Source organism: Falco naumanni, chromosome 7, assembly GCF_017639655.2.
Source record: "Falco naumanni isolate bFalNau1 chromosome 7, bFalNau1.pat, whole genome shotgun sequence".
Lineage (NCBI taxonomy): Eukaryota > Metazoa > Chordata > Aves > Falconiformes > Falconidae > Falco > Falco naumanni.
In genome coordinates, this window is record NC_054060.1 from 17,157,651 (window position 1) to 17,183,643 (window position 25,993).

At 42.6% G+C, this 25,993-nt stretch overlaps 1 long non-coding RNA gene across 3 annotated transcripts in view; it reads right to left on the reverse strand.

Annotated features, from left to right (window-relative positions):
* LOC121091878 overlaps positions 1 to 25,993 on the reverse strand; it is a 121,341-nt gene that overhangs the window by 67,607 nt on the left and 27,741 nt on the right. Inside the window, exon 1 of one of the 3 annotated variants that reach the window (XR_005829068.1) lies at positions 21,144 to 21,404. The exons of the other annotated variants lie outside the window; for them this stretch is intronic. This is a non-coding gene — a long non-coding RNA (uncharacterized LOC121091878). Of the gene's footprint in view, positions 1 to 21,143; positions 21,405 to 25,993 lie in introns of those variants that run through there. 3 annotated transcript variants of the gene reach the window in all.

Here is a 25,993-nt window from a genome sequence, read left to right on the forward strand (position 1 = left end):
ATTTGTTTAGCACTCATAATAATATAAAGGTAATCAGATTTGTACGGCCGATTGAAACATGTAAGAGTAAAGAACTACTTTTTTTTTGTTTTTACAATAATTAGGAAGGCTGCTGTGTTATATAATCGAATGCTGGGCGCCTTGACAGGTCAGTGCTTCTTACAGTAATATTATTTTAAAGTATGTTTTCATTTGAGATGGCTAAGCCTGGCTTGTATGGAAATGGAGATGCTTCAGGTTTATGAAAGGTTTGCTGTGGATTTTCACAGACCTGGTTGATTTTTTTTTTTTTTTTTTGTGTATGTCAAAATAAAGCTTATATGTTAGAGGATATTTTAAGTTTTCAAGTCTGAGGTCCAGATTTGTTACTGGTGTAAATGCCATAGAGGTAACCAATAATCTGACCCAGATTCTGGACTTTAGACAAATTTTATCATCCCTGAGGATTATGTAGAGTTCACTTATCAGGAGGAGAACCCAATCACCTTTCTCTGCCTCTAGTCTAAGGAGTGGACTTTGCAGCCACATTTAGCAGTGGCTACTTTGTCTGGGAAACGTCTCGGCATGATGTATAATAAATGGGACTTCCTAGATTCGAGTGCTGTGAAGCAATTGTGCTGCCTTACTTCTTTGTGTAGAGGCATATGTGAATGGTCTCAGTGTCACAGAGATTTGTAGATAACCAAAGCTTGAAACTGTATGGTTTATATTTTACTGATGCAAGTTCCTGCTTTTCATTGATCTTCATTCACTAAATCTGGACATTTGGCTACTGGAAAGCACCAAGTAGCTTTTAACTCCATCTTTCACCTCCCTCCAGTGCCTATGAAAGGCACCGTTTTGTTTTAACATAGTTATGAAAGTGAAGGGGAACACCTATTCAAACATCCCAGAATATTTGGAGAATTTAAAAACCAGGCTGAACTTGGGTTTACATTTGAATCTTGGGCTCCCCTTTACATTTTATAGGGAAGCAATTGATCCATGTAAAGTGCTTCTATCTCATACTGAGAATGGCAGCATGTAGTGTCTCAATATTTTATATGAACAATTCCTGTTTTTAATGTTTTATTAATGTTAGCCTGAGACATCATGTGTACTGTTTAATTGCTCAGCTGCAGTTGCTCCTGTACTGAGCAGCCTTAAAAAACAGGGAGGAAAAAAAAAAAAAAAAAAAAAAAAAAAAAAAAAAAAAAAAAAAGAGGTGAAGTAAAGTATGGTATGGGGTGGTTATTGTCCGAAATACAACTGGATTTCAAAACTGAGCCCTTTGAGTTTATTTTCAGGTCTTAGAATTTAAATTGCCATATGGCCGTTAGATGCCATTCACCCCCTAAGATGAAGTCCATACTCCAGCTGTTGATTCCATTGCACAAAACATCTGCACAATTTATTCAGGACTATCTGATGCTTTGCAGGGTCCTGAGCAGGGCTGGTATTATTCTTTCCAAACAGGAGGGAGGAGAAGTAAAATATCTTCATTTAACTGCCAAGGAAAAACATGCCTCTCAGGTCTGAGAGATTTAGACCTTCTTTCAAGTGTGCTGCGTACAGATATTTCCAGACATGAGATGAAAACAGCTTGTGTCAGTCGTGTTTCTTTGAAAGAACCTAGTCAATCTGCAAAGGCATTTCTCTTATCCTCAGATATTTTGTGTACATTGTTCTATTTTTGACTTAACAACTTGCCTGTTTAAATCACTGCAGAACATCAGCTAAAGCAAAACTGCATTTTGCAGATCCACGACTGAAGTGTTAACATATTGTGGTCGCAGAAAGCATAAAAAGGACAGACTAGAGGAAGGGAAAGAATTTTCATTAGTGGATTAGTTAGACAAAACAAGGTAATAAAAGAGACTCCAAAAGGCTCAATCTTTAGAGATTTCCATAATTTTGCTCTTTACAAATGAGTTTAATCACCCAAAGGAAGAACCGACAGGCAGGTGAGGAAGTGGTCAATAAGAAACAATAACTGACCACTGCATTACTGGGGTATCTCATACACATCAGGCCCAATATCTGGATTGCTAAAGTAATGGAATAATGAATCCTGACCCATGTTTGTATCACTGGGGCGAGTTCCTGAGATCTTGTTCTATTCTGGGGAAAAAAAAAAAAAAAAAGAGTTCCATTTAAATTTTTCCCTGTCATCTAGGGGCTGCTAGATAGCATACATATAGGATGTATATTTTGGAGGTCAAATAAATCAATAAAAATCAAAACAAATCAGAGACATGGTAAACAAACAGTCTGACATTATTAACTAGGTCAGAACAATAATTTTCCTATTTTTTTCTTCTGTGCTTGTTCCTCAAAAGCTTTAGTGGAATAAACAATTGAAAAAAGAAAATGAATATGTAAAGTATCTCAGTCTCTTCCCACATGTAATAAAATGAAAACAAATGTTCTCACTTCTACAAACTCCACCACATCAAATTAATAATGGAAAACATCACATCAAAGCACTCTTTGTGCTCAATAGCCTGTGGCACATTTGGACTCATCAATAGATGTTCAACAATATTACAACTTGTTTAAATCTTGGTAAAGTAGTGTTATGTACTATTGTTATTGACTTTCTTTTTCTAATTATCACCCAAAGGTGACAGATGATACAGCACTAATGATCAGACTGTTTAAGAGCTGAATCAGCTTAGAATCCTAACTCATTAAACCTCAGCAAGACTAAAAGATTCCTTGCACTTTAAGGCTAAAAGCTTCACCTCATTGACAACGTTTTGGTCAGTTATACAGGACACACCATCAAGAAATTTAAGAAATTTTTCACTGGGAGTATAATTTGGTGCTTTTAAAGATTTTAGTCCACTTAAGTGTCTAAATATTTAAAAGTACGTAAAATGCATATAGCTGTCATGATAAAGAAAATGTCTGCAGAACCTGTTTTGTTATGCTGAACCTTCCCTTGAATCTGTTTAAGCTAATAGTAAAACCATTCTTGATTTTAATAGAAGCTGAAGTCAATAGGAGTTGCAGATCCACAGCATTTCTTTGAACCCATTTCTTTCAGTCTGCTCGGAAGCAGGGACCACAATGATATCTCTGTGGTGTATTCCAGTTCACCTCAGCTTTGCTCCAAATTAATTATTTTTTATGTGGCATTCTTACATCTCAGTTTTAGGTACATGCTAGTTTGGTCAGGTTTTCTTTCTGTTGCTTCATTGGATATAGGTTGGGAATGAAATTCCTGGTTCTATCCTTAAGTATGAGAAATGACAGCCATGCCACCGGTGGTAGAGGAGATGTGACATCCATCTGCCTGTATGCTCCAGATTGTCCCAAGAAACCAGACTCTTCCAAGACTCCTGCATATTTTTAAAGGGTCCCAAGTACAACAGCACCTTCAGTCTCTTGCTGTTCTACTCTACATTGTATTTGCTCTATTTTATTTGTGCTACTATTGATACTCCTGGACTAAAAGCTCAAAGACTCACAAAATGTGACCCAACTTTCTCACAAACTGATCACCTATGACAGCAGTGAACAACATTATCAAATCCCTCTTTCACAAAATAAGTACTTGTTTGCAGTTTGAGAATGGTTCAGGTGGAAGAACATTATGAGAAAAGCCTAAATGAGAATTAGTAAAAAATTGATGCCAGGATAGTAGCAAAGCCCCTTTGTTTCCCCACAAACGCCGTGGTGCCTCTCGCTCAACAATTATGCGTGAGCTAGAGGTTTCAGGATGCTTGTGAGATACTTATTTTCTCTCTTCCATATTTTTATAGCCCGTTTGGGACCTTTGTAGGCTTATGCTCATTAATCCCCTCATAAAAGGCTCGGGTATCAGGTGCCTCCATGACCAGCATTCAGACCATTTGAGCAATTAGAGAGAAATACCACAGGTCACTCTTAATTTACTATAGAAAGTTTGACTACAAACCTGCAACTCCAACAGCCTACTCTTGTAACAAAGCTACAGTACAATCACTCCACCCTACATATTTTCCCACCAGGTGTTAGGCAAAGTGTTGCAAAACTGCAATCCAGCAGAACTTCAGTCCCAAGTGTGCACATGGGGAGGTGCCACCCATTTGTCTACAAAGGGAATTTTAGTCTCAGTTCAACTGGTTCAGAAACCTATTTGCAGTACAGACTCCTGACATGAAAATACTTCTATCTTTTTATTTGTCAGTGTTTTAGATTGCTTGAAGTTAATTTGGTACGAAATCAACTAAGGCAAAACAAATAAGGAACTCATAGCAGAAACAGCATCCAAATAAGAGGGATACACCAGTTTTAGTCACAACACAACTATTTTTTTCTTGAGAAGAAGCTCTAATAGTTCATAAGTCTTCATTCTGCAAATATTTATTGCGGTCTCTCTTAACAGCAAGAGTCGAATCGAAGATCTCTGGAGCTCAAAGTAAAGTTTACTGAGGCCAAACTAAGGGATGAGGACACGCTAAGCTCACATCTTTTGTGGCTGCACTGAGGGACAAGCTGCAATGGGCTCTGACCAGGTAGTCTGATGCTGCCTCTAGCCTGAGGATGCTTGTCCAGAGCAAGCAAAATCCTCACTTGACCAAACTTCCATTTACTTGGCAGTGACCACAACTAGAAGCATTGGCCTCTATACCTTGCGCTAAAAGCCCTGATATCTTAGCTTAGTGTGCTCAATTTAAAAAAAATAATAATGCAGGGCTCAGAGGATGCATTTTCCAGTGAGCTGTGTTACTTCAGCACACAGAGCTACAGCAATTAACTTTTACCATCAGGCAATAATCACGCCGATCTCTGTATCTAGTTTCTCCCCCTCAAGATGTTATAATTCAGGATAGTATTTATCCAATTCACCAGGCCACATTCCTTAAGAACAAAGAAAATGAAACTAATAGGTATTATTACAGGGGCAGGATTAGCAACTGAAAACTTCCCTATGAACTGCTATCTAATAATTTATGACAGTTTTGACGTTTCCTGGCAACCAGAAAAACAGATTAATAAGTCCATAGTCCGCCTCTGATATTCTCTTTCCCCCATTACCAACTTTTGGACCTTGCAACGTTCATTTTCACTTTAATGAAATTCACCGTAGCGCAGGGAGTCAGTGCAGGACTGGCAGTGGTGCACCAGTTGCAGCCCAGGTAAGATTTTACCCCAGGGTCAGAGGAAACCCTGAGTTAGAGTGGCACAGCACTGAGCTGCAGCGCAGGTTCTTCTGCCTGATGTGTGGATGGAGTGAAAACACAAAAATACCTTTGGAAAGAATCTTCCTACATTAACTATTTTTGTGCCATGAGCTTCCCCAACACGTACTCTGCAGATGTGTCTCAAGTCCACAAATGATGCCTTGTTCTTTTTTCCACTTCTTTTTATGACTACACACATGCTAAACCAGTCACAGACTCACCATGCTGTAGACACTGTGCAGCTCAACGAATGTTGTAAATCCCAAATGACACTGGATTGTCTTTTGGGACATTGCTCGTCCCTTTTTCCTCACAGAGTTGATCGAGGCTGAACCTCCTGGGCATTTTGAGTGGGTTTGAGTCTAGGTCCAAACAATACATCGAGCTTTAGTTTGGATAAAGGTAGATTTAAACCCCAGTCTAAATCCTCTGCGTCCCAGCTGTGCAGTCCCCAGCCGGAGCTACTTTGGAATCACAAAATGTAAGGGCCAAAGAGTACTTTGCAATATTGACATTCAATGGAAAGGTTACCTATTTCTCTGTGAGTCCTTCAAAACAGACTGCCAACGATTCCCTCATTTTTCCTTCTCTACATATCTCACCCCTGAAGCCTCCAGCTGCAAGCACTATTCTTCTTCGCTGCCTGTCAACACGAGCAATTAATGGCTCCGAAGAGCTGCTTTGAATGACCCGTGTGGTCCCACCCACAGGAACTGGCTTCGAGATAGCAGTGCCAAGTAGTTTCATGGGAATCCATAGTGGAGCAATAGTTTTACCCAGAGGTGATAATATTTTGGCTAAAATTGTGAATCAGTTTTAAGCTGTGTGCTATGAGCCTCAGGCTACTTTTTAAATTCTCCCCCAAAGCTTACTGTTTTTTACATGAAGAGGCCATATGTCATAATAAACATCAGGCTCGGGATCGGCTCACACTCTAAATGTCAGGCTACAAAGCTACCTTTAAAGATTAAATCTCTGCCCTCTTCAAAAGGGAGGTTGAAGGGAGGGATGGAGAAATCCCAAATACAGAGAAACTTACAAATAAAGTGAAGTTTACTACTAACAAAACGTATCTTGCAAAACCAGACTTGGTGCTTTTCTGTTGGAGCTGCCCTCAATAAAATGTGGGTGTCATTTGAAAAGGACATCATTTCCAATGAATTCTGAAAGTGTCACACAGAGTATTGATCGATCGAGTCTTGCCGTCAGCGTGACCAGGGCCAGCAAAGAGCTATCCCTGTGATCCAATTTTCAGAGCTCACAGACACCTCCAGTCCCAGGCAAATGGCGTCAGCAAGCGGCAGGAGGGGTCTGGGGGAGGGGAGGGCAGCGTGGCAGGGACAGTCCTTGCACTACTGCCTACTTGTCGAAGCATTAAACATTATTAGCCACAAGTGTGGCATGCCCGTTGTGCGGGAAAGCTGTTACATTCCTGTTTTTTTGCGTTACCAGCGATGACGAACCATTTGTAAGTCAAAAGTAGGTCCTTATCAGCAAGATACACCCCGATAAGATCACAGTTTTTACAATTACTTCAGCGTTCAGCCAGTTTCCCGCTTCTGCCTACAAACATGTACGTACGGCACAGAGCCGGGCAAGGGCGGCACGAGCTGCAAAGCCATCGCTTTCCAGATACGGCTCCAGCAGGAGCAAGGCAGCACGCTGGCTCCCACACGCTGCGGTGGGTGCTGCCCACCTGCGCCCTGTGCCGCTCCAGCGTGGGGCTGCGGGAACCAGGCTCCCCTCCTGCAAGGTGCGGAGCCAGCCTAGGGTTCTAGTGTAATACTTTGGACCTGCTATTTACAGGGGCTCAGGTACTAAACCCGATTAATCTTGTAGGAGAAGCTGGAGAGAGAAATTCTCAATGCCTGCCATGAAGCCGAGTAATCTCAAAAGGAAACCATTGTCTCAGCTGAGCGGCTCCTGGCTTGATTTTGAAAGCGCTGGGCAGGTGTGCATGGGGATGGCCCCCCGCTGCCACACAATTAGAGATGTGTCTTGGTTTTCTCACAGAGAGAAAGATTATGTGGGATCCTAGCACAAAAAAAAAAAATCCTTCACTGGACTTCCATGCACTATGCACCAATGAAATAACAGGAAAAAGAAAAACAACAATAAAAGGAGAGCAGCTGATTAAGAGAAATAGAGCGATTTGCTTTTTGTATAAGGCTGGTGTGGAACTGCAGCAGGTGAGGAAAGAAAGATTAAATGGGCTAAGTTAATTACAAACACCTTCTTGTTATATACCAGATAACAATATGCTGACTCATTGTTACTCAATATATGAAATATTTGCTCCTGCTGTATTGTTTCCTCTTTGCACCAAGTGAGGCAAAATCTGTCATTACTATCACAAGGAAATTACTTTTTTTCCTAATAATTATTTATATGTTAAAATAAACCTAGCAACTGAAATGTTTTATCAGTAATTTCTGGTGTTGAAAAAAGTTTTTTTTAAAAACAGAATGGAAGTGTTTGACAGAAATTGAATTTTGCTGAAAATATTGATAGCATTTTCAAAAAGGACATTAAAAATGTAAACAACAACTTAAAATAACCCCCACAGTTTTCACTTCGTTTCTTAACAACTACGGAGAAAAAACAATGCAGCTTCCTGATGCGATTTATGAAAGAGGGGTTAGGGGAAGGGGTTCCATTGTCTCCGATTTCTTAACTTGAAAATAACAATGATTTTCTTCAAAAAAAAAGCAAAAAAAAAAAAAAGCAGGCTTTAATCAAATTGAGACAAAAGGTGCCCTACAGTATTGTGGGATTTACACCTATTTTTTAATGAACAGAAAAATTAAGGCCCCAGCCTCCTAATGAGATTTTGCAGGTGGACTCCAACAGTGACACAGAACTAGTTACTCCCAGTGGTACTCAATAGGCTCATTTCAAGATTGGTGTCTAAATCGGCAATATTTCTGCTACACCTGAGGAACTCCCATGTCTGAGTGAGTATAGTGCAGAAAAAGCAAGGCTTTGCAAATAGTTATTTGAATAATATTTATGTTGAAATTTGTTTTTTTAGTTTCCTCTAAATTTTTTGCTTTAAAAAGCACCAATGGAACTGCAATTCTCACAAGTCATCCAGAAAGTATACTCTAGAGTTTGCACTGTGAATTCACCAAGCATAATTAATAACAAGGACAGCAGATGCAGCAAAGATACGTAGTGAAGCCTACTACAGGGTAAACTGTGTTCGCACAGAGAGCATACCACCACTTCAAGCCACAAACAAATCAATCAAAGTCAACATCTATTTCCAAATGATTTGAAAACAGCACAAAAGTAACTAATCTAATAAATTTTTCATTTGAAGTCCTCCACTCCACCACAGATGAACGAAAAAGATATACGAAACAATCATGCAGTGCTCTAGAGAGAGACAAAATTCTCCTTACCTTAGAAAGGACTGCTACCAGCTGATTTGAACTAGGTGAAACCCAGGTGATGTGCTCAGGCTGAAACCCTCTTGTTAAGCCTCCGCTTATTTTATGCTGCCTGTGCAGCTGTGTGTGTCTCCTAATGGTTGCACCTGAACTTTAAGGTGCCTGCCACTTCCCGTAGAAGAGCCTTTGTTCCATGGTTTATAACTTTGCTAAGAGGTTTAACTGCAGAGGTCTAAATTTCTCTTTCTGTATAGTGGTTCTCATAAGCTGACTTTTTTTCCAGAAGGTTTTGGTAGAAATGGGCATATTTGAAACACCCCTGAACTGATATCTGGTCCTAGCAATACGCATATAATCCATGTCAAGGTCCATTTCACCAAATACAGCTTTTTTGAACAAAACCTTCTCTGCTTCCCAATATAATATCTAAGTATTTGTGGGATGAATACAGAATGAGCTCATGTGAAATGAAGGACCCTGAAGTTCAGTACTTGTCTAAGGTATCACTGATCGCTGGTGCAACTGCTGCTGCTCCAGATGAATGGGATCAGCATTGAAGTGTCTATGCGGATTGTACCGTACGCTAGCAGCAGCAAAGAAAGGGTGTTCAGATGGAAAATCCTGGCTTTCCTCATCACTGATGTACCTAGCCCACAAGCATAAACATAAAATATGTTTGTAATGAAATGTTTCTGTTGTTCTGGGCACTAATAGGAGAGTAGTAAAAAAGGACAATCCTGGGATTTTATTCTAAAGGGACTGAATCAAAGTCCTTTCAGAGCTGAAGCTCCTATCAGCTTCAGTGGGGTTTGATTATGGTCCAAACACTGCAAATGATTTCTCCAGAGGTTCATCTGGGTAACCCACTCTTTGCTGCCACTGCTAAATATTGACAAGGTCTGTTTCCAATACTGTTCATACCTCTGTTCATCACCAACTTTGACAGCAGCACTGGGCCATCCAACAGAGATTAAGCAGAATTTTTTCCCTTGACTTAAGATATTTTATAATTTCTTAAATTTCTTACAGCAAGTGAGTGTTTTGCAGTGAATCACACAGCCTAAATCTGAAAACTAACAGGAAATTAAAGGAGAGCAATCCTTCTTCCCTTTCACCACTGTAAGCACTATATATTAGCTAGTGTAGTTCATAGTTTTTTAATCTAACTAACAGGATGAGGGCTTTTGATTTTGATTGTTCTTTAATAACCATAGGTGGTGCATCTGGGTCTGTCTTTTTGGACATCAAATGCCAAGCTGTGCTTCTGGGTCTGGCATACATGCAGCTTCCCATAAAGACTCCTGGAATAAATCAGAGCATCTGTGGGGCCAGCTAGTCCAGCCGTATACGTACCCTGTAGGAGGGGAACGGCAGGGCACCTGTCTCTTCAGGTCTTTTCCCTTTCTTTGGGCAGGTGTTGGGATGCTCCTAGTCTCTCCTCAAAAGCAAAGCTCTGGGATGAAATCTTTACTAGTCAATAAAGCCTAAGATGATATTTAAGTCCAAAGCTAGGATACTGATTTCCCAGAATTTCTTGTTTTTCACTGTGTAGACAAGTAGACAAAATCTCTTCACAGTTATTCCACTGTGCAAAGCAAATCCTGTTTTGGCCTCTGCTGATCTCCCAGAACAGTATCTCTGTGATGCTTCTGTCCAGAGTCACTTGCTAGAGTGTTTTTTACACTCCAAGGACCCATTTTCAGACTGCTGTCAGACTTGCAGAGACCCAGTCAAGTTGCCAATGGGAGTTTCACTGCAAGAGTAAGTCCCAGTGAAATAAAAATTCAGAAAAAAGTCCAGAAAACTGAATTTTCGATTACTTGACCAGCATTATGAAAAATGGGACTACACATAACATTAGGGGAGCATTTAGAGAATATACCAGGTCTCATTTCTCCAGATTAGGCTTAAAGTTTTATTCTATTATAATGTATGTACTAAACCCTGGTATTTTCTTGCCTGAATTCTATTTAAAACTGAGCAGGATGTTGGCCTACCAAAGTGAATGAAAGAAAACCCTTATAAACTAAATTTTGCATTTCTTAAGTGCAGCTCCTTGAAGTCAGACTATTAACACCAAAGCCAACCACTTCAATATACATATTTACTTGTCAATACTGTAGTGTGCGAACTTAAGCTACCAAATGCAAATAAACTGGGAGTCTTTCTACCCTTTATACTTCATCTGCGTATGGTGCAGGAAGGTGAATGCTGTCTTGGAAAACCTGCTGATAAACAGAAAGCAGCAATATTGTACAGTGCTAACTACCTTTGGGCAGAAATCACCCCGGCTGCATTGCTTAAGGCACCAGCCAGCCTCCCCCGGCAGCAGGCACACCTTCAAGCAGACCAGCACATGAGCAATAGGAATGCCTGACACTTGTGCAGCAGTGATGGCATCGCAGAGAGTCTTACCTGGCAAGAGCAAGAAACTGCCCCCAAATCTATTGCTTCTGAGGGTTATGAGAGAGAGAGAGAGTCTCAGTTACAAGAGGTTAAGAAGGTCCATCTATCCTCAAAGAACAGGATAAGCAGTTGTTCATGGAGCCTGAAAGAAATGCACATCCTGGAGGGGAGGCTGCGGAAGCAGGGAAGCCTGAAGCTAGATTGCTTGTCTGTCTCTGCAGGAGCCACACCACGGTGAAGATCATCTCTGCATTTGAAAAATACCAATTGAAGACTAGCTATCCTGTGGACCTGAACGGGCACAGGGAGGCACGCAGTGAGCCCTCTTGTGTCCCAGCCCTCTCGAATACCTTGCCTTTAAAAGAGAAGAAGGATGCCACTCTTGCCAGCTTTCCCTAAGCATCTTTGGCACTGCTTTGTGTCCTATGCTTGCCTCATTAAGGAGAGAATGAAGGTGCGATACTCTGAGTAGGAATCATTGCCTACATTATGTCAAATCCTTCATAGAAAGGAAAAAATCCTACTGTGGGGCAGAAAACCCCTGCCCGTCTTCAATCAATCCTCACTACCACCAGGCATCTAGTCAATTTTTATTCAGTCTTCTGTAGCTTCGACTTCAATGAAGTGGCACAGCAGGGCCAGCCCCGGCAGCTGCCAGGGCCTGGCTGCCAGCGCACCAGTGCTGCCGAGGAGGAGGGTCAGCAAAGTCCAGGGGGGACGGTGAAGGGGACACAGGAGTATTTCAATCCGTGCCCCAGCCCTTAATCATACACTCAAGGTTCAAAGCCTTGCTGGGCTGCTGGCCGCTGATCCCATCTCAAGGTGATAGTCACCTCTAGCCTTTCTGCAAACTGCAAACCTACTGTCCATCCATCTTAAAGCAGCTTGACACTGGCTTCTCTACCCATTTTACAGCCAGCGAACATTTCCTATTGATTTATTGATTTCTGTCTGCCTGTGGAAGGAGCTCAGAACAGACTCTATGTGCTCTTGCAGCCTCCTGCATAGATTTTTTTCTCCCTTTTTCCCTTTTTATCCAAGCTGTGTTAGCAGTCTGTGGTGAAGCAGGAATTAGACCATGCGGGAGCCCAATTTGCTACTGGCGAATGTGCCAGGCTTTTCTTCCTCTCCCTACCTGGCATGCAGACCTCCACTCCAACTCTCTGCCTCCCATCTCCTTTTCCTCCAGGAAAGCTGGCAGATCCCTGCCTATCCGACTGGTTCATCTTAGTTAAAAACCTCTGCTGCTTCCCTTCAGATCTTTTCCCTATCATTAACAGGTGTTTGATGTGCCTGTGAACGGTGCTTGTAATTGTGATTCCTTGATTCCTACTGGGTCAGAGAAATGTCTTCTTTTCTTAGTCGATCCAGAAAAGGGCACACTTTCTGACCACACACTTATCTGCATGAGTGCAAACCTCTACATATTAATAGACACATTTTATGAACTTCAGAGCCCTGTGGGGGCCTGGATATTTCCAAAGTTTTGGATTGGGGAGGGGGCATAGACTGCTCTCCACCTCCTAGTTACCAGCCCAAATGGAGCCCAGGTCACCAGTGATTGAAAGTTATTCCTGGCGGATAGTGGTTTAGAGCCCTACATGAAATTAGTGCCGTTAGCAAGAGAGCTCCCACAGGTCAGATGTCCACGTCACAAAAAAGCAATCTGGCTTATCGTTCTCCACAGCGAGGCAAGCACCGAGTGAGCAAGAGGCTGCTTTTTCTCCCCAGTCTCAGAGGTGGTGCCTCCAAGCTCTGTCTCAGCTGTGACAGGGGGAAACTTTTGCTGCTGGCAGCCACACTCTTCCTCAGCTGGGGAGCAACGTCCCGTGGGCCACCTCAGTCTGGCTCCAGGGCCAGTCCCAGCGTGGGGTGATGCTGACACTTTGCCCTGGCTGGGCCCGTTGACCCATACTTCAGGCAAGTGGGGGTTCACCTTCTCACTACTCTTCATCCTCATACCTCAGGCTGCACCAGCAGCAGTGGCACTTGGTCAGAGAGCAAACACAATGGCACGGCAGGGACAAAAAGGCATTAGCAGGTAAGGGGCTGACCACTGTAAGTACAGTCTCACTTTTTCATGCATAAAACTGACAGAGGTTTCACTACAGGTGACTTTTGTGAAAAACACCTTGAAGTTATTTGATACCTGCTTCCCAGCCTCCCCTCGCAGTGCACACACCTGAGCAGGAGACACAAAATCAAACAGCAGCCTGCAGAGCTGGCAAGCCAAATATGCAGCCTTGCTCTCCTTTCAGATCACAGCATCTCAAATCTGTTTCTCCACACTCACGTCTGCAAACCTTCCCTTCACCACTCCTTGAAGGAATACACACAGGTAAATTCCAGCTAGGACAAAAGGGGAGAAGGAGAAGCCCACTGGAAATTGCTCCTCTCTCTTCCCCTTAGATCTGCGGGGGTTAATCATGTTTCCAGGCTAGTAGGGGCTGACCCAGGCACAGGGGCTGAAGCTCACCGCCTCTGCTCAGACCAGGAAACTGCAGTTTGTTTATATTCTCCTTGTCCCTCTTTTACAACACTCCTTTGGCTCAGCTTGGATTCACAGGAATTTCTGTTTCTTAATCTCCTCAGGGACTGGCTTGCTTGTGGCAAAAAACGCCTTTTGTGGACCCTAACCTCCCTGGCTTTGAGTACCCAGAGGATGCAGGGATTCAGCCCTGCTGGCTGACCCCAGGGGGAACACTGCCTTCACACCTCATCTCCACCGAGCACCCTTCACAGCCACTCCAGTTTAATTACTATCCCTTAGTGTCTGATTTCTTGACTACAATTTATTGCACCACAGAAACTGCTGTATTATTCTCTAATATTATGAGCTGGTACAGAGCGCCATGGATGTACTTCAGAGAGATGGCGAGAGATGTCTGCACTGAAGCTGTCTGTGGTTTTCTTTGAAGAAGCTGGCCTTGTGGACAGCTATGCAATACTTACCATGAGACCTTGTGGAAAAATATTTGAGGAGTTGAAAAATATATGAACATTTAAAAACTACCCCCCTCACTTCTGTTGTCTATTCTGATTTGTTGAAAATACAGTGCTGAGGAGACACTGGGGACTCTAAAATGTAGAAATGTCAGGCCTGAACGGGGAGAGTGTGCAAAGGGAAAGCTACAGGCATGGTTAAAGGTTGCATGACTGGCAGATATCAGGGGCTGGAGCATGCTCTTTTTTAAACTGATACATTTCCAGTGGCGTCAATGAAATGATGCAGATTTACATCAGCACAGAATCTTGTCTAAAGTCCACTCTCTGCCTCACACACAGGAGAGTGTTTGTAGGGTAACTAGCACTGTTCTTTTAGGAAATTGCATCTGCTCATTTTTACATTGGGTCTATCCATATGTAACTACATGCATTTCAATGGGTTACTTCTGATTTACACTGCAGGCATCGTGCATTTTCCTAGACCAACATTAACTATTTATTGATCTCCCCAGTACCCCTGTGAGGAAGGCTATTATTCCCATCATAAAGACAAACAAGGATTACATTTTGGAGAGTGTCTGGATCTGGTGCACACATTTGGACCTCTTTTGCCATCAATTACACTTCTTACAGCTCTTATTTTTCCCCCCTTCCCCCCACCACCCCGGCCACCATATGTTTGCAGGAGAATGGAGAGGAAAAGCAGCACAAACCATAACCCAGGTCTAAATGCAAGGTAAGTCTCTCTTAGGCTTATTTCACTTGATTTCTCCTTTTTAAAACAAAAAAAATCTCTCAGATCTCTTGAATTTGCAGAAAGCTGTTTCCAAGCCTTGCTGGTTTTCTGGTTGATCTGCTGCTGTTTCAAACTGCGCATGGAGACAGCATGAATTTTTCTGGGCACTTGGAGAAATGGGTTGCACCTGCAGCAGGCAGGGGAGCAGCCCTGCAGCCCTGCTGCTGTGAGCTCGGGGGCTGGCAGGGACAGTGGGCTGTTACAGGCAATACGACCTGATGTCAGTGTGTATTTGGCGTGGAAAGGGAATGTGATAGCTGTAAATTAGTAAGCGGGCTGTTAAAGCTCGATCCAAAGCACACCGAGTGCAGTGTTAAATTTCCCCTGGACTTCAGTGTTCCTCGTATCAGGTCTTTAATAATGTAATTCATTAGTAAAAGGTGAAGAAATCTCTCAACAGCACAGTTCTTATTTCTGAATATGCTCTAAGATGCCTGGATCTCCTGCTCTGCCTGTGTACGTGCCACGTGCCAACCAAAAGTACAGCACTGCACTGTGGCTTCAGACCTAACCAACAGCTCCAGGAGAGTCCTAGCCTGAGACCCTGTCCTTTTCCCTTGGGCATTAGTTCATTCCTGGCAAGCAGCACACTGTGCCCTGCGTTGGCATTTCATGGACCCCTGCCTTCCATGCATGGGATTTCCCACTGCGGCTTTCCTTCCAGTTCTCCTCTCCCTCTGTTAGGAAGCGATGGAGCTGCATTTCTCTGAGCCACCAGTGAGCCCCAACTCAGCTTTAGGAATGTGAGAGGTGCAGCAAAGATACCACCAGCCCTTGGCACTGGTCCGGGCACTCCAGAGTGGAGTACAAGTTGACATATTGAATAAATACAATTGGCACATGATTTATCGATTGCACCCCTTTTGAAGACAGGTCCTCTACCACGATGAGAGTCATGGTGTAACATCAGTTACATGAGCCCTGAAGTATGTCCTTCACCATATCTTCACCTTTGGTGCTTTCACAAGGCACCCGCTTTTTTAAGCTTTCTATGTGTGCGGTCTAACCCTCAGTATGAGCTGAGGCACCCCACTGGTATGGTACCAGAGTTCATCAAGAGGCAGAATTTATGACCAGCAGAAAATTCAGATATTTCAACACTGTGGCTCTTAACAAGTTCAGCGGGAGTGTCTCAGAATGCAGAGTCTCAGAGCTGAGCTCTCTTTGGCATCAAGCTCTGGTAAATGGTTCAGCTTGCTTTGGATATGCTTCTTCCCCCCAGACTGGAAGATGCAGCACAAACTTGTAGGAAAGCACTAAAAATAAAAGTTGCAATCTGCAGCATCAGCATATTTTAGGAATGAAAGTATTTACTACATAGGCAGAATTTTACCCTTGTCACTTTGAAAGTTCTTGCATATTGGGATAAACTCCATTTGCAAAGGATGTCAGTCAGATCTTTTTATGAATAAAGTGATCTGCTATATAGATCTTTTGTCAAATGACTTCAGCTCATTTACTGAGTCCCTCTATTTTACCCATCTTGCTTTGAGAAGACATTAGCTTGATTTGGTTTTGTTTCCAATGATGTATCTTCTCTTGCTTTTAGTTTTGCTGATCTTCCTCCTATCACTCTTGTTCTGTCACCTGCAGTGCCTCTCTTTACCGCTCAGTTACTCTCCCCGCGACCTATTTCATCCTATTAGGTAGACAGCTACAATTGGTGATGTGGCCCAGACAGATTTTCTTGTTCCTGATAATAAATGGAGTGTTCAGTTTTGTAACTCTGACCTTGTGTATAATTTTCAAAGATAAGTTTTGGGGAAAAAAAAGGGTTAGTCATTATAGAAATACTGTAAGGCTTGACAGAAAATAACATGGCAGAAAATTATGACAGAAATAGCAGAAAGCCACTATGAGGCTCTACAGTATCTAAATTATCTTTCTATATCCCAGGATTTACAATTATTCTCTAAGTTTCAAAACTTCATCTCCCTTGGGTCTCCCACTGCTATTGTATTTCTTATTTTCCTGCAAGGACTCCGCTTAGGCCTATAACTCTTTTTAATAATTTTTAAAAAAACAACTTTCAAAATGTTTCGTCTACTACTTATCTTATTTGCTACTAAAAATAAATATTTTGTACTAAGAAATTTTTCAGTGCTTCCTGACCTCAACTCATTGTGACAGTAACGCTGAGAAGGGGTCTGAAAGAGTAGCAAGAACTGCTCCAGGTAATACAGCCCAGACCTGTGAGCATCAGCAACAGGCAGTGGGAAGCAAGTGGCAGAAGATAGAGGCAGAAGACCATGAAGGAGGCAGGTGAGGACATAGAATCACAGTCAGAATGGTTTGGGTTGGAAGGGACCTTAAAGATCATTGAGTTCCAACCACCTGGCATGGGCAGGGACACCTTCCACCAGACCAGGTTGCTCAAAGCCCCATTCAGCCTGGCCTTGAATGTTTCCAAGGATGGGGCATCCACAGCTGCTCTGGGGCTGGGGTGGAGAAAAAAAAGATACTCGTCCTGCCTCTGATGACAAATCACAGAGCAGTTGACTTGGCCTGAACCTGTTCTCTTGTTGTTGCGTTAGGGCAGCAACAGCCCCAATGCAAAGGCTGACTCCCACTCTAGCTTGTTGGTGGTGCAAAAGTACAGCATTCAGAGAAAAAAGTACTGGGCAGTGCATCCCAAAGCAAAGGCAAGGGCATACCATCACATTTGTCAGAAATCAAATGCTAACAAGAAAATAAGCACATGTATTAAGGAAACTTGTCTCTGTCCTGTCCTACACAGTCAATGGCACTGACTGCAATGGTACGTAACCGTCCAATCCTACTTACCACCTACTGCTGATTCTTGAATGACTAATGACAGTTCAGGGTATTTGAGATATGTTCCTATCAATAGGAGGGCTGGTTGACTGTGTGGAGGTAATGAGATTGTCTCCATCCTGAAAGTAGGGCCACTGAATCCCTGTGTGCAAATGTTGGGAGGGTTTTCGCCTCCCCCGCTGTTTTGAACAAGGCATCCTGGCTGTACCAGCTGACATCGGCAGTGCACCAGCCACGTTTTACCCCAGCAGCACGCTCATAGTGTAGGGTGTCTCCTGCCTATGCCATCATTGCCATGCTCAGTTTACCTTGTTGCAGCACCCCTACATTTTCAGATAGCTGTGGCTTGACTGCTGTTTATAAACTGCATTTGTTTGTGTTGTGTTAGGAGAACAACCCAGCAGCTTGTCTAAACTGCTGTAACTCTGGTGGTCTTTAGATGAAAATCTCCAAACAACCAATTCTACTGAGGTTTGCTTAAAAGGGAAACAGAGTTACAGATGCTCTGTTGAGGGGCCTAGGGTTGGATTTGTGCATAACAGAGAGTAAAGTGGTTTAATCCCAGGAGCCTCCCTGACAGTCCTGTGATTGTTCTCCTGATGGCTACAGTTGTGGTCTCTCTCTCCCTTCCTTCCCCCTTACATGCTGCTGTATTTTTCCTGGGACTTGGAGTAACCTTAAGGATGGCTTAAATTCCATTATGTGGCACCATGAATGTAATACAAGTTGGACTTGTTTTACTGAGGAGCTCTGTGTGTAGTAATTTTTTTATTGTGCTATGTTTTTTGTTCTCTGGGTGTAATTGTTGCCTCCAAAGACACACTAGGTCTGAGAGGGTGTTGCTCAACATGCCCACCTTGGGGGAGAGCATGTGGCATGGTGTCCGACTGAGGTGAGAATTATCAGTGCACTTTGCTGGTATGGCAGAGGGACCTGCTGTCCCTGACAACTTCACCACATCAAGGCAAGTGACGGGTGATTGCTCAGTACAGCCCTGTTGAGAAGACTTTCCTCAGCTTTACATGAAAGAATGGAAGCTCATTATATGCCTAACAGCAGAAGGTTTCTCTGTGGCTTTCTCCCAGGGGGCAAGATGACCCTAGGACACTGCAGACAGTTCTGCACAGAGAAGTTGCCAGTGGTCCGCTAGAAATGATTGCTGAGCAAGGAAACAGCACCTTTTCTGCTGATGCCGTGGGCAGCAACAAAAGGTGGGACAGATGCTGTAAGGAGGTAACCCTTCAGCAACAGGGCAGAGGCTCACTGGTGCTTCCACTGCCATCTCTTGCCTTTTGTACCACTTTCTGTCTGTCCTTGAAAAAGTTACGCAGGGACATGTTACCAACAGAGCATCCCGGGGAGGTGAAGGAAGATTGTGTTACGCTGGAAAGTATTAACAGTTGCATCAATCACAAGCCTGGTCAAAGCAAATAGATGTCCTGCTCACCCTTTATTCAGGCTGAATGGAAGATGCAATTAAAAGGCTCTCATACAGGGATAGCAGGAACAGCAAAAGCCATTATCCAAAGCCTGAGCAGAAGTGTGTGGGCTCACCATGATCCTCAGCATGGGCAGAGAGGGCAGAGAGGACTGGGACTGGCTCCGAAAGGCAGGCTGAGCAGGTGAGCACGTGGAGAGCAGCGAGGAGAAGGGGAGACATGGAGTGGCCAGGTGTGAGCAGAGGCAGCACTCCCTGTGTCCTGAGGCTGCTGGGCAGGCTGGTCTCGAAACCCTGGCCTGAAAAATTGCCTCTGCCAGGGAAATAGGTTTAGACCAAAGAAATAATCATTTTGTATAAATGCTTTCGCTTTTTGGGAGGGGAGAAGCCCAGGAGAATACTGGGTAATTTGAGGGCCAAAAAGGTCCCATTAAACTCATCTAACTGTGTGAAAAATATTATCAAATGTGCTAGAGGGACAGGATTCACCACATGTAAATAGTGCAATGTACATGCCTGCATGTGATTTAATGGCCTAAGCTGTCCTTGAGTCACTAGAGAGAAATAGTCACTTTTAGGGAAAGCTTCATCTTTTCCTTAAAGAAGGAGTCTAAAACAGGTCAGATGAATTTGGCTTAGAACAGCCTGCATCTCTCTATTGACTTTCACAAGAGTCTAGACAAGCTGAGATAGAGATATCCACACTATATATGTCTAAAGTTAGGTAAGATGAATCCCATCCAATAAGTCTCTGTGCCTCTACCTGCGGGCGAGGAAGGGAATGTGAATAGTGATGGATGAGAGAAGCATTGGATTTCCTACAAATTCATCCACTCTTTCTCTGAACTGGCTTTGGCTGCATTCTCATGTATTTGTGCTTTCCATTAACGCTGTTTGACAGTACAAATGCTAGTGGAAGGCAAGTTTCATGCTTGCACACACAAAACTTGTGGGAAGAAGATTGTCAATTTTGTCTTGCAGGCTTTTTGCACCAAAACTGATGGCCATATTTACATTCAGCCAGGCTATCTACACGAACTGCTCTGAACTTCTGACCTCTTTAGGCACAATGAAAGATAACAAAGATGAAGGCTGTATATTTTCTTTGACAGAATTATGAAGGCCAGGACATAAGTCATTTAAGCAGAAAGGATTGAACAGGCCATGGGGTGCATTGGCTGCTGCAGAGAGAAAAGCATTTGAACTCATTCTGTTAGAGAGCTGGTGGATGCTGATGATAGAAACATAGGTATAATCTACATAGGAACAGGAGCAAGATATTTTCTTGTTGGAGCTGGTGTGTGAGCCAGGGCCAAGTCACCCTCCTAATTCTTCCTGTCGTTTCTGAAAGATTCATTTCCCGATGCCTCTGCTGGAGAAATGGGCTCCGTATCCCAGGTCTCACCTTGTCCATGAATGTATCAGGAGCCATCCCAGGGGTCAAATTCTTCTCCTGCTCACAACCCAGGCAAGCCCATCATCTTTAAGGGTCTCACAGAAGCATTAGTAAGAAGAAAAATATAGCCACCATCATATTATTCTGCTTTTATTTTCACGGGTGACCAAAGTGTTCTTTTCAATGTCTTTTAGGTATGCTTTACACAAAGTGGAAAAATGTTTAGCTATTTCTCAGATGCTAGTAACATTCAAACCCTACCATCAACTATCTGTACAAGATAGATTTTCTTTAAATAACTCTTGGCAAATGCTTGACATCTGTTTTCTCTAATTAATTCTAGCAGTCATCATACTTCACTGCATATGTTGAAAGCTTTCAGGGATGATAAGAGTTACCTACAGCATTTCAATCATGGGAGTTTATGTTGTAAACGTTACTCCATGAAAGCTTCAGGATAGTTCCTTCTGAAAAGTCAGAGAGAGGAAACTGAGATGAAACACCTGCTGAATGTGAAAATAATGACCACATAAATTAGGGAGAAGTGTTTTAAAATGCTGGCTTTTTATATTATTGCAATTATATCCTGGATTAAAATGAGGCAATAGTTAGGAATAAAGGGCCTGGACCAGCATTCTTTCCTGTGAAACTATGAAACAAAAAACGTTCTGCCGTAATCTTAAATTTAAAGCAAAAGCTAGTTACAGATGCAAGAGCACAAGGAAATGAGAAGGCAATCATATCATCCCTGTGTATTCCTATGCCCCCCCTCACAAATTGCACTGTGGCCATTGTACTCTGAGATGAGAAACCACTCCAGAAAAGCAAATGTCAAAGGGTGTACCTGTGTCAGCACCGACCAGATCCCTCCCTGCTCCCATTTCTGCACAGTGGATTTGGATGTTGTCCCCTTATTTCCACCGCACGCCTGCCTGCCGTTTGCCATTGTGCTCTTGCAGCCTGGAGGTTCCCAGTGACCTGGGATTGACAACAAACTGCAGCCCCTCCAGAGGCAACAGTAATCACTCTAACTGCAAAAACAACAAAAAAATCAGCATTCATAAAAAAATCTGATGCTGTTCTCTGAAGAGGAGCATACCCTTCAACGTCACCTTTTGCTTGCCTGCAATCACCCCTTGTATGTTTTGTAAACAGACCAAAAAAGACCACTTCGATAAGATGTTAATGAGTAAAAGAGTTTGCTGACATCCTTTTGGGAAAAAATGTCCAAGTGCTGCAAAAACCTTATTAGTTGCAAGTAATTGGAAATTTTCCCCACGCATCATACCTCAAACCACACCAGACACCCAGCAGCTCCCCGGAAGCCCTGGTCCCACCGGTCCCCTGTCATCCCCAGCAGCGTGGCTGGTATAAGGCAGTGAGGACCTGCATCCCACGAGGTGCACGGGAGGGGGGCATGGAGCAGGAATGGGAAGGAAAGTCCCAGTTCCCCACTTTGTGCCTGCTGCCAGCCTGGGGCAAAGCACTGCCTTGCTGCCCAGCCAGGACGCTGGGGTGACTTTTAGTGCACCACACAACATGACCTTCACAGCTGCTGAACTATTCAGCAAAACCACCCCTTGAACCTTCCTCTGTGAGCCTTGAAGACCCTCACATCGATGTTAGCAAGCCCTAACTCACCTATACTAACTCTACAATGCTTTGTAAGTGGTGTACCGCAGGCTTCTTGCTTTGCTTTGGGGTTTCTGGTATTCTGTGGTTTGTATGTTAGGTACACTGGATTCAGAGCTGAAAAGCAGCAAGAGGAAAAGGCACAAGTTGTTAAGAGTTGTTGATTTTTTTTCCTGGCAAAATGCTTCTTATAGTGCCCATTTCCATGTTAATACATTCCAAAGTGTCTTCTCAATGTTAAGTGTCTAATAATGGCAACAAACCCCAGTAAAGATAACATGTTACAAGGATACACAGTAAATCAGACAATTTAATGAATTCATAACCTTTCATTTTATTTCCTTCCTGTGAGATAATTTTAGCCAGTGTCAATGGGATTTGTAGGAAGGGGGAATGAATAGTGATTCTACCTCAACCAATAAAACAAAATCCTAATTTTCTGTCTTTTATCTTTTCCCATTCTTTTGTGCGCCTCTTTGGCCTTGTCAAAACATATCGTTCAGTTAGAGACTAAAAATATTTTCCCATCGATTGGGGTTATTGATTTTTTTTAATCTGTACTTTGGCTTAGAGAGCTCGGGTGAAGGGTGAAAGTTCACCGGCTTAGTCCGCTGTTTTATCTGGACAGCAGAAGAATGTATTGGCAGCAGATTTGATTTACCTTGTTGGTCAGCTGTAGTCACTCCAAGCACTGCAGACAAGCAGCAAGCATATTTTGCTGTCTATTTTATTGTACACTGAACTTCTTGAAGGTCCAACCTCTCTATTGATTTATCTCTCAATTTCCAGTGGCCCATGTTTCCATTCTTATTAACATAAATGTATCAGAAATCAGATTCCCTCTCAAAGATATATTGATCATTTATGAGCTTTGAAAAAAGTCTGATGTGTGATGCTATACATTTCAGTCATTCACTATGTCCACAAGACTCATATATACTGATTAATAAACAAATGGAGAAAAAAGTGGAATAGAATGGTGTATCTCACAGTGCTGTTATAGAATAGGACACGGATATATCTGGTATTGATATTGAACATTTTTTTCACTCAAAATAAAGGTTGTTACAAATGAATGTTTGTCTAAATTGTCAACAGTAATGGTGGAATAGCTGCTAACTTATTTTTGAACAATTTTAAAACAAACTATGATGAAAAGATAATAATGAATTTGTGATTGAATTTTAAAATATATAAATTGCAGCATATAGTGTAAAAGATGTATCATTTTCTATTCTGCCTGTAGGATGTACCGAACATGCTAAGCTCTCTTCTGACAAGACTTACTTGCTTGAAGCTTTTCCTGTAATACTGTTGTGTAGATACAGGGGAAAGTTCCTGTTCTAGAAAATGATTTTTGGAAGATGCCATTAGCAAAGCTCTTGTACCTAGCTAGTGTTTCTAAGTCACAGTTGAGTCCTGCTACTTCAGATCCTGGGGAAGCCCTGCTAGCAGAGCCAGTGAGAGAATGAGGAGGTGGGAGGGGAAAACGTGGTGGAATCATTCTCCTCTGAAGAAAAGCTTTTCCTGTGGTTGTGGAAAGTATGTTTGACTAGAATTAAACTTCAGCTTTCAGGCAAGTCTGGCATGCTGGAACTGCAAACACTAAGCGAGGATGTTTAGCAGGCTCCCTAAACACTGTGATGAATGAGTGCTGCAAATAGGTGCATAGCTTCAAAGGCAACTTAGATGTTTTCTTGATTTCTTAGACAAATTAAAATTAATTAGGTATATAAAATGTACATAAGGTAATTCTAATGAAGGTCTAAGTTACGGCAATGCCCTTTGCTTCTTGGAGCTCTCAAACTGGGTTTGGTGCATCTTCCAAATACTTGTTCTTTCAGGAAAGAACAATCTTCTGGCCACCAGCCCGTTGCTCTAGGATTGACTTGACTACAACTACCTGAAGTACTTCTTACAGCTCTGAGTGCTCTTTCCCTGGCCATCCACACTGCCCTTCCAACTTCTCTCAAACAACTTGTGAATATTATCGCTCACTCAGCAGCTGCAGACAGCTTTTTCTGTGGATACCTACCTAATCGGGGACTCAATCCTCCATTTGGAGTGAATCTCTGTTACAGGCATGAAGTCAGAGGTCCTAATCCTTTAAGGGCCAAATCATCTTTCTTCTACTACATCTTCAACAACAACCTCCCTCTTTCAGCTTGCCAGGAGCTTTTAGACTGCCAGCCTGTCAGGTGAGGGACAGGAAAAGGACAGGGAAGCTTCCCTTTGCTGTAGGCAGCACATATGTGCAGGCTTAGGGCTAATTCACGTGGAAGTTTATTTTGCTACAGCCCTTTTTTGTGGGGAGGGAGAAGTTGGGAGGGGTATTTTCCTCTACCCAGCCATTACCTTCTTAGAAGCAGTGAAGCAAAAGGAGCTTTCCAGGAAGGATTTGAATGAAGAGAGCACTGTGACCTTGCGGATGACAAGTAAATGCTCATGCAGTGAGCAATGTCAGTTCCCCATCCTCTTTGTGGCTGGAAACATCCTGGAGGGCTCTCTCAGATAAAATGCATTTCCCATCGCAAACCAGCTTCCTGCATTCTGGATGGTTTCTAGCTCTGGCAGCAAATGCTCCAAATCTGTGGTGTCAGTTTTATTTTAGGTATTACTTTTGCCAAGAGTGTTGTGTTCTTGAATTTGACTTTGCTCCACACTTCAAACAAATATGCAGACTGGCTTTTTCCCACTCTTTGTCTCCCCTTGGGCTCACAAGAACGGGGAGATTTTGAAACAAGAATGTTGTCCTGTCCCATTCCCTATGGGCTTCTCTACATGGCACAACACGCAACAGCTGGAACCACAGACTGGGCTGCTTTCTCTGCCACATGCTGTCATGACTTGCTATGTTCTTGCTTGCACACTGGTTGTTTTCTGGTGTTTTTTTTTCTTCTTGCATGCAAAGGGAACAGCTGGAAAAGGTATTTTTTTCTATGAGTAGGGGAATCATATCAATATTGCATAATCTATCTCCATTTTCAGTAAGTCTTCATTAGATAGCCGTACTGGGATCCCCAGGTGACATATAATAAGGCCCCTCTCCATGACAGAAACATACCCATTAACAAATTTTACATTTTCCTTTCTTCCGTTGCTCACCACAGAAGCAATTTCAGTAAGTAAGAGCCTGATTAAGTCTTTGCAGGACTGGAACATACGATTCAAAGGAAGTACTGTCAAGACTAAAGGAATGAGTTACTGGGCATTTTCTGGCTCTGCAAATTAATTTTTCAAATTCAAGTAACTTGACACTTCAAGTACAGACACTATTCTGTTTAGCAGTTGTGACCACAGTCCTGCTGGGTGCCCCTAAATTTGAATCTCTTTGTTACCTAGAGTAGATAAGATAATACAGCAATGATTGTTCAAACATACTGTATCAGAGACCTTTGCACAGGGTACTGCTACTGCAAAAACAATCACTACCTGCAAAAGCTACTTGCTTTGCCTAGAAAACAGCAGGAGTTGGACATGAGGACTCACACCATGCTAGACAATGCGACTGCCTGGTATCTCAGAAGATAGTGTATTCCATTATTGTACCATATGATCCTAAATACTGTCATAAACTGCTAATATACTAATGTGTTCATAGTCTATTGATTGATACTGGGAATATTGTTCTGGGTTAGTCTAGCTCATTTGTAATACTGCATATAAGCAGAATTTCTTGGAGCACACAGCATGTAGGAAAAGGAATTCCACACATACTTTATCTTATCATTGCAGCATTAGCGTTACAGATTCTTTTATAGTGTAATAAAAATATTTTTATTTATAAATCTCCTCACTCTCTTCAAGCATTTGGGACACCATACAAAATTCCAGAAACAATTTAAAATGCATTAAAAATTATATTAAAGAACTGCAGCTTGAAAGTTTTAATAAAAAACTGATCAAGGGTGTCAGGGGAGAGGGCGAGAGATGTTATTCATATGGGGTCAATAACAATCAAACTGACAACAGTTAAAATGTTTTGAATATTTTTAAGACCAGGAGACAGAGTCTGAGGGAGACCTGGAAAGGAAGAGGCGTGCTTGGCCCTCCTAGTGAAGT